This window comes from Periplaneta americana, chromosome 16, assembly GCF_040183065.1.
Source record: "Periplaneta americana isolate PAMFEO1 chromosome 16, P.americana_PAMFEO1_priV1, whole genome shotgun sequence".
NCBI lineage: Eukaryota > Metazoa > Arthropoda > Insecta > Blattodea > Blattidae > Periplaneta > Periplaneta americana.
The window spans coordinates 15,990,304-15,998,881 of record NC_091132.1 but is presented as its reverse complement, the minus strand read 5'-3'; positions in this window follow the sequence as shown (position 1 = coordinate 15,998,881).

The window sequence follows — 8,578 nt, the reverse complement described above, 5'->3', positions numbered from 1 at the left end:
ATGTTGAGAAGCCTCTTAAGCTGGTCCGGTTTCATTATTTTCCATAAAGCACGTGCGTGCAGGCTGGCACCTGGACCAGCAGCTGTCGCTACCCACCGGAGGTGTGACAGGTCGTGTGCCGCCGTCAATGAATTACGCAACACCACTGAACCCTGAGTGATTCCTGGCAGCTCGCTGTGGACACGTCCTAGGAGGATCCGATGATATTGACGTGGAAGGATAGGTTTACATGTACGGAAGATGAAGTGGTCCATGGGAAAACGCGTGTTGGAGCGGCCTGGTGTGGGGTGGGGGTGGGGGGAAGGGAGTCGAGCGCAGTGGGCAATTTGTTTCTCCCCAGGACAGGTTCAGCAACCCACCGGCGGGCTACACGGAACAGTGGTGCAAATCCAATCCGTAAACTTGTTCATATACCAGCGTGCGGTACTGCTCCAGACTAATTTATTTTACAGGTACTCCCTCGATTTATGTGACAGCTGTGTTTAAAAAATTCCGCGGACGGTGGAATCGCATAAATCGAACGTAATATTCCTAGAAGTAAATACAAGTCAATGTCGTACAAAATTTTAGAATATTGTTTGGGTCACTCGTGAGTAAAGGTGAGGCTACTCCATACAACTGAAGTGAGACATACAGGGTCGATTTCTGAAACACGGACGAAATCGTAGTTCCAAGCTTGGCTTTTAAATCGCGATAAGAGTCTAAATCCTCGCGCGATTTCTAACACGAATTCGACATAAGGCTTAAGAATAAACCATGGTTCATGGTTTTTACATGCATACAGGGTCATTCACAAGGATTTACCATCCCTTATGGAGCTTATTTCCGAAGATATTCATAGCAAAAGATGTCATATAAGCATTTTTCCTAATCTTAATATTTTCAGAGCTACACTAATTTGATGTTGTTTGTAAAATACCAAAATTCTTGAGTTTTAAAGGTAAAATAACATTACAGATAAAGAATGAACTATTCAGTAGTATCATTTTTCTTTAATTAGCTAGTATTCTGAAGCTAAAAATGTGTTATGAATTCCATAGTTCTTTCGTACAAATTTTTTTCCGATTTTAACTAAGTTATAAAATTACATTTTCCTACGCATTTATCACAACAATTGTTACAAATCACGACACTTGTAAATTCTTTAAGACTGTAAATGAGGATGCATAATTAAACTGTAAAGAATCAAGTTCCTAAAGTCGTATTATTTGTAACAATTTTTGTGGTAAGTGCGTAAGAATGATGTAATTTTTAGTTAAAAATTGACAAACAAAATCTGTACAAAGCAATTAATAACACATTTTTAGCTTCAGAACACTAGCCAGTTAAAGAAATGATACTTCTGAACAGTTCACTCTTTATCTATAATATTCTTTTACCCTTAAAACTAAAGAAGAAAGCTATTTTACTAACAACTTCAAATTAGTGTAGCTCTGAAAATATTGAGATGAGGACAAATGTTTATATGAAATTTTTTGCTCATAATGTCTTCGAAAATAAGCTCCGTAAGGCAGGGGTTCCCAACTGGTGTGTCGCGCAGCTCCATGGAGTGTGTCGCGAAATTTTGGAATTGAAAAATAAATTTTATACCATCCAGAAAATCTCTTCACAACGTATTATTTTATTTACAACGAAGTCTTTGATATGGTACATTTTATTTTGAGACAGACTTTACTAATGAAACGTGAATGCCACTCAAGTTGTTGCTTGCTTTTCTAGAATGTTCGATTGCGTATTAACATCGATCTATCTACAACACTGGATGTCCGACACTACATAGAATTTATCAGTGCTTTTTTTTCTGGTGGAACTCGCTGGAACGGCGTTCCGGCACCTTTTTGTTGCATTCTTCATCATGGAATCGAAATATGTGTGAATAACTATGTTCTTAACATATTTTTTCTTTCAATTCCGCTTAGACCTTGGACGATAAGGAGGTTAAAAAGGAAGAAATTCCCTTGCAGTGAACAGTAATCATCTTCCCGTCCGCTATAAAATATTCTACACAGAGTTTCACCACCTTTTTCTCTAGAAGAAAAGCACTGGTTTTTGTTATTATTATTATTATTATTATTATTATATTATTATTATTATTATTATTATTATTATTATTATTATTATTATTATTATTGGGAAATGCCTGTTATTATTCGGTTGAGAAGTTTTTGTCACCTAGTCTGCTGTCAAAAAATCTTAGAGTTAGAATTTATAAAACAGTTATATTACCGGTTGTTCTGTATGGTTGTAAGACTTGGACTCTCACTTTAAGAGAGGAACATAGGTTAAGGGTGTTTGAGAATAAGGTGCTTAGAAAAATATTTGGGGCTAAGAGGGATGAAGTTACAGGGGAATGGAGAAAGTTACACAACGCAGAACTGCACGCATTGTATTCTTCACCTGACATAATTAGGAACATTAAATCCACTCGCTTGAGATGGGCAGGGCATGTAGCACGTATGGGCAAATCAAGAAATGCATATAGAGTGTTAGTTGGGTGGCCAGAGGGGAAAAGACCTTTGGGGAGGCCGAGACGAAGGTGGGAGGATAATATTAAAATGGTTTTGAGGGAAGTGGGATATGATGATAGAGAATGGATTAATCTTGCACAGGATAGGGACCGATGGCGGACTTATGTGGGAGAGGCAATGAACCTGCGGGTTCCTTAGAAGCCATTTGTAAGTAAGTAAGTATTATTATTAAATAAAACCAAGTAAGTGTGTCACGATATCGTGGGCGTTCAGTAAAGTGTGTCGTCAGTCAAAAACGGTTGGGAACTACCGTCGTAAGGGACGGTAAATCCTCGTGAATCACACTGTATTTCAAATTCTTCTTCGCTTATGAACCAATTCGAGAATGGAGTATGTATAAAAATCAGTTGCAATTCAAACAATCAGAGCCGTTTATCACAGTATTATATTTCCTTCGCAGAACTGACTCTTCCTGTAACCAATAGAGCTGCACAAAACACGACTTCAGAACAGATGCATTACCGCCTAAGAATATTCAAATATACAGCAGTCGTAAATTTGTCCAGTGTTTGGCGCTTGCAATTTACCACGACATATCGCTGCATGTAGCCTACTTTACAGGCACGTGTTGCTGTGGCTTATAGCGCTCATTTAACGTAATTTAAGAACTTCTTAAGGCAGGATGTAAACCAACGTGGCCATCTCGAGTACATGCATGCATTACCGCATACACTTAGAGCTGATAAATGGGTTTACAGTCTTGCTCCCGAGAAGAAATTTCCTACTCGTAAATCTCGGATTTTACAACCTCACGTAGGCTGAGATTGAGGTGAATAAATGCGCCTCCGGTTTTATCAAAGAGATGTTGAATAACGAACATTGTGCAGGATGTAAACTGTGTAAACTAACACAAAGGTGGTACAACACTGAACAAGGGATTCTGCTGATGGTTTGTTTTACTTATTTATTTTGTCCAGAAAGAAAAGGTTCTTACATGTAATAGGTCATTATACAGGGTGATTCACGAGGATTTACCGTCACTTATGAAGCTCATTTCCGAAGAAAATCTGAGCAAAAAATGTCATGTAGTATAAACATTTGTCCTAATCTCAATATTTTCACAATTACACTAATTTGTAGTTGTTTAAGAAAATAATAATACGTTATTTATTTATTTATTTATTTATTTATTTATTTATTTATTTATTTATTTATTTATTTATTTATTTATTTATTTATTTATTTGAGTAGTTTAATATCAAAGACGGACATCTGTTGTCTCCATAGTTTTGATCTAGAGGAACTTTTTGTTTCACAGTGTTCTTTGTAATATTTTAATACAATTTATTTTTATAGATGTAGTTTTAGAGTTTGCATATAGTTCACCACAACTGAAAAGAGCATGAAAAAATGTATAACAATTCACATTATCTAAATTTCGATCTGAGGTCAGATGTTCGCCTTTGATATTAATCTACTCATCTATCTGTCTGTCTGTCTATCTATTTATTTGTTTATTTATTTATTTATTTATTTATTTATTTATTTATTTATACTGGTATAATTAAGGCTATAGGGCCATCTCTTACACTCTACCAGGTGACGAAGTGTACAAGAAGTGAAAATTTAACAAAAAGATAAAGAACAGGATACTAACATACTGTATTACAAAAAAAATAATAGCATAACAAAATCGACACTAAACAATATGAAAATAATACCATAATATAAAAAGGAAAGTAAAATACAGATCTAAAGATTTAAATATAATAAAAGCAACTCACTTTGTACAGATAGTTATCAGGAAAGAACATAAGGAAGGATACAACAAAAGGAATGTAATAAAATAATTTTAAAAAAAGTATGAAATTTAAATAGAATCAACAATAAAAAGGGTACGATAATAAATTCATCTGGCGATCAAAAAAAAAAAAAAGGAAAAAGGTAAAGGAAGAAAAAAAACATATACTTTTATAAAACTATCACAGAGAAAAGGGCTTATAAGTGAAAGGAATCTAAATTGAAAAAGTGCAAAATATTATTATTCTTAAGTTTTAAGGGTAAAAGAATATTACAGATAAAAAATTAACTATTCAGGAGTATCATTTTTTTAATTAGCTAGTATTCTGAAGCTAGAAATGTGTTCTGAATTCCATAGTTGCTTCGTACAGAATTTTTTTCCGATTACTAACTAGAAAGTTACATTTTCTTATGTATTTATCACAACAACTGTTACAAATCACGCCACTCTTGTAAATTCTTTAAGACTGTAAATGAGGATGCATAATTAAAGTGTAAAGAATCAAGTTCCTGAAGTCGTATGATTTGTAGCAATTTTTGTGATAAATGCGTAAGAATGATGTTATTTTTAGTTAAAATTGAAAATAAAATCTGTACAAAGCAATTAACAACACATTTTAGCTTCAGAACACCAGCCAATTAAAGAAATTACACTTCTGAATGGTTCATTTTCTATTTGATATATTTTTTCACTCGTAAAACTAAAGAAAAAAAAGTAAAACTTCAAATTAGTGTAACTCTGAAAATGTTGAGATTAGGACACATGTTAATATGACATTTTTGCTCAGAATGTCTTCGGGAATAAGCTCCATAAGGCAGTGGTTGCCAATCTTTTATGAGTTAAGACACATTTTACTGAACGCCCACGATATCGCGACACACTTATTTAATAATAATAATAATAATAATAATAATAATAATAATAATAATAATAATAATAATAATATAATAACAACTAGTACATTTCGTCTGGAGAAAAAGGTGGTAGAACTCTGTGTAGAATATTTTATAGCAGATGGGAGATGATTAGTGTTCACTGTACGGGAATTTTGTCGTTTTTAACCTCCTTTTCGTCCAACTAAAACTTTCAGGGTGCTATTCATAGACATTTCGCTAGCCCGGGCTACGAGCGTGCTAAACAGGATTCATATCACATCATATCGCTGACACTGATTTATGAATACGAAAAACGTTAGTTCGCTGATCATCCACCGAAAGCCCGGGCTAAGAATGTCTATGAATACGGCCCTCAAGGTCTAAGGGGAATTCAAAGAAAAATTATATTTCAAAAAATGGTTATTCACACATATTTCGGTTCCATGATGAAAAATGCAACAAAAAGGTGCCGAAACGCCATTCCAGCGCGTTCCGCCAGAAAAAAAGCATTCATAACGTATATGTAGTGTTGTAGATAGGTCGATGTTAACACGGAATTGCAAATTCTAAAAGAACAAGCAATAACTTGAATTGAATTAGAAAAAAAACAAAGGTATGTGTTAAAAAATCCCAACCTATCTATGCTGAATGTCCGCTCAAAGATTTCTGTTTTTGAAAACTCGCCTATTTAAATTGATGTGAAGTCTGCGCTTGGTGGGTTGCACAGAGTTTCTCTATACATGGCCTTATGGTTGAAAAACTGAACTGAGCATTGTTGCAGGTGTTCACGTTTCATTGATAGAGTCAAAATAAAATTTACCATATATCAAAGACTTAGTTGCAAATAAAAAATGCATTGTAAAGAGACTTTCTGGATGGCATAAAATTTATTTTTCATCTGGATGGCATAAAATTTATTTTTCAAATCTAAAATTTCGCGACACACTCCATGGAGTAGCACAACACACCAGTGTGTCGCCATAAGGGACGGTAAATCTTCTTGAATTACCCCATATATTGCAAGCAAAACTATTATCAGTAATACAATAACAGTTCAACTTTATTTTAGGTACTTACAGCAGATGAGGTATGACGTACCGTATCTTCATGGACAAAAAAAGAAAGCAAAATAACAAATAATAATAATAAATAAATTACTACCACGAACAATATTGCTACAAACACCACCACCACTTGTTCTTTTCGGGAAATAGTTCTAATAAATACCACTCGAGGTTTAGATTTTCCGTAGTTATAAATTTAACGGAAAAAGCAAAAGATCTACGTATAGCAACATATTCAGATTTTTTTTTCGTAAAAGGAAATTTGAATGTCCGACATTCTATAAAGCCGATAGCATCCTAATGAAAATATCGCCGGCAAAGACACGTAACCTCCTTGGTAATAATTGGAGGTCGTTGCACGCCAGTCGGTAATCTGCACTGAGCCTCACACGGCCGGATTATTGAATAATCAATCGGCCAGGCAGATGATAGGACCAGCCCGCACCAGATAATAATGTGGGGAGATATTTTCCAGGGGGAAACGCCCATTCCGAGGAGATCGGCTCTCCCAAGATGCGGCGGCTACCAAGGCTCGTTAAGGCTGATAGGTTTTACCACCGTCGCAGCTGCTGGAGAGAGGTACAGTCTCCTTTTATTCAGCGCGATTCTTCTAGACGAGTTCCAGTATCCAACTATGGTGAATACGTTTCAATATCCTGTTTCATGCTTGTGTTTATATAATAGCCATGAGAAAACAAATTTAATAAGTTAATAAAACATTCTTTATTCGAGGTTCTTCAATGTGGTTAATTCAGATAGTGTAATAAGATCACTAATTGGGATTTTTTGCATTAAAGGTTTCTCGTTGGATTGGCACCTGGTCAATCTCTACAACCCCCAACTAGGAGGAACAGGTAATTTTATTAATTCGAGGTTGTCTTGCTCTAGCATTTGACATATTATTGCCGAAATTAAATATAAAAAAGGGGGAAATGAAATATAAAAAGTGGTAAACGAAACAAAATAGAAGAAATAATGACAAAACAGCTGTAATTTGGTAGGGCCATATTTCAAGAATGCCCTGTAAGGAAGAAATGCGAAAGACTAAGAAGAATGTGGTAGAAGAGTAAATGTTATGTTTTATTTAACGACGCTCGCAACTGCAGAGGTTATATCAGCGTCGCCGGTGTGCCGGAATTTTGTCCCGCAGGAGTTCTTTTACATGCCAGTAAATCTACTGACATGAGCCTGTTGCATTTAAGCACACTTAAATGCCATCGACCTGGCCCGGGATCGAACCCGCAACCTTGGGCATAGAAGGCCAGCGCTATACCAATTCGCCAACCAGATCGACGTAGAATAGTATAAAAGAGGGAAAGGAGAGGAAAAATATAAATATACAGTATTTATATATATTACTTTGATGTACCGAAGTACATATGATATTTCCATGCAGATATACAGCGCCATCATACGATGAAAGAGTAATGGAACGGAGAAAAACTCTCTTCGGCGCCGGGATTTGAACGCGGGTATTCAGCTCTACGTGCTGATGCGTTATCCACTAAGCCACACCGGATACCCACCCCGGCGTCGGACAGAATCGTCTCAGTTTAAGTTCCAACTCTTGGGTTCCCTCTAGTGGCCGCCCTCTGCACTACGTCATAGATGTCTATGAAGTGGATAAAGCATCAGCACGTAGAGCTGAAAACCCGAGTTCAAATCCCGGCGCTGGAGAGAGTTTTTCTCCGTTCCATTACTCTTTCATCGTGTAAATATATAGGCCTACCCTGTGGTTTATGGGAGGTTCGAGATACTTGCAAAATGAGAATTTGGAAGACGAGTCAAAGAACTAATGTTACATACAGTGTACATATGTAGACAGGGTGGATGTGAAATGACTCTCCAGATTTTCAGAGCGAATAGCCAACGCTGTATGTAATAAAAAATTGTAATACCACATTGGTGGAAAGTCCATAGTTTTCCCAGAAAAGAAATGTTATTTTCAAAATGTTCAACACCCTCTTATTTGTTAACTATTGCGAATAGAATTAATTAATTAATTTGTTTAATTTGTTTATTGTAAGTAAAATAACATGTACAAAAAAATGCAATCTTAATTCTTCTCTGAAGGAGTAAAAACTCGTGCTCAGACAGTTACCTGAACGCATACTTAACACAAATATTTGACACAAAAATTTATCCCTGTGGCGTATTTCAATAACGTGGACGGTTTTCGGGTAAATTCAATTTAAAAACCACTAATTTGAAGGTACTGAATGACGTGACCAACTTGTAACAATGTACCCACAGACGGAGATGAGAGGTTGTTCACTTAGGCAGACAGACCTGTGTTCGTTGACCTCTTACATCTGTATTACGAGAAGAAAGAGCAGTGTGTCAGAGGCGCTGTTTCCATACTGCTAGCAG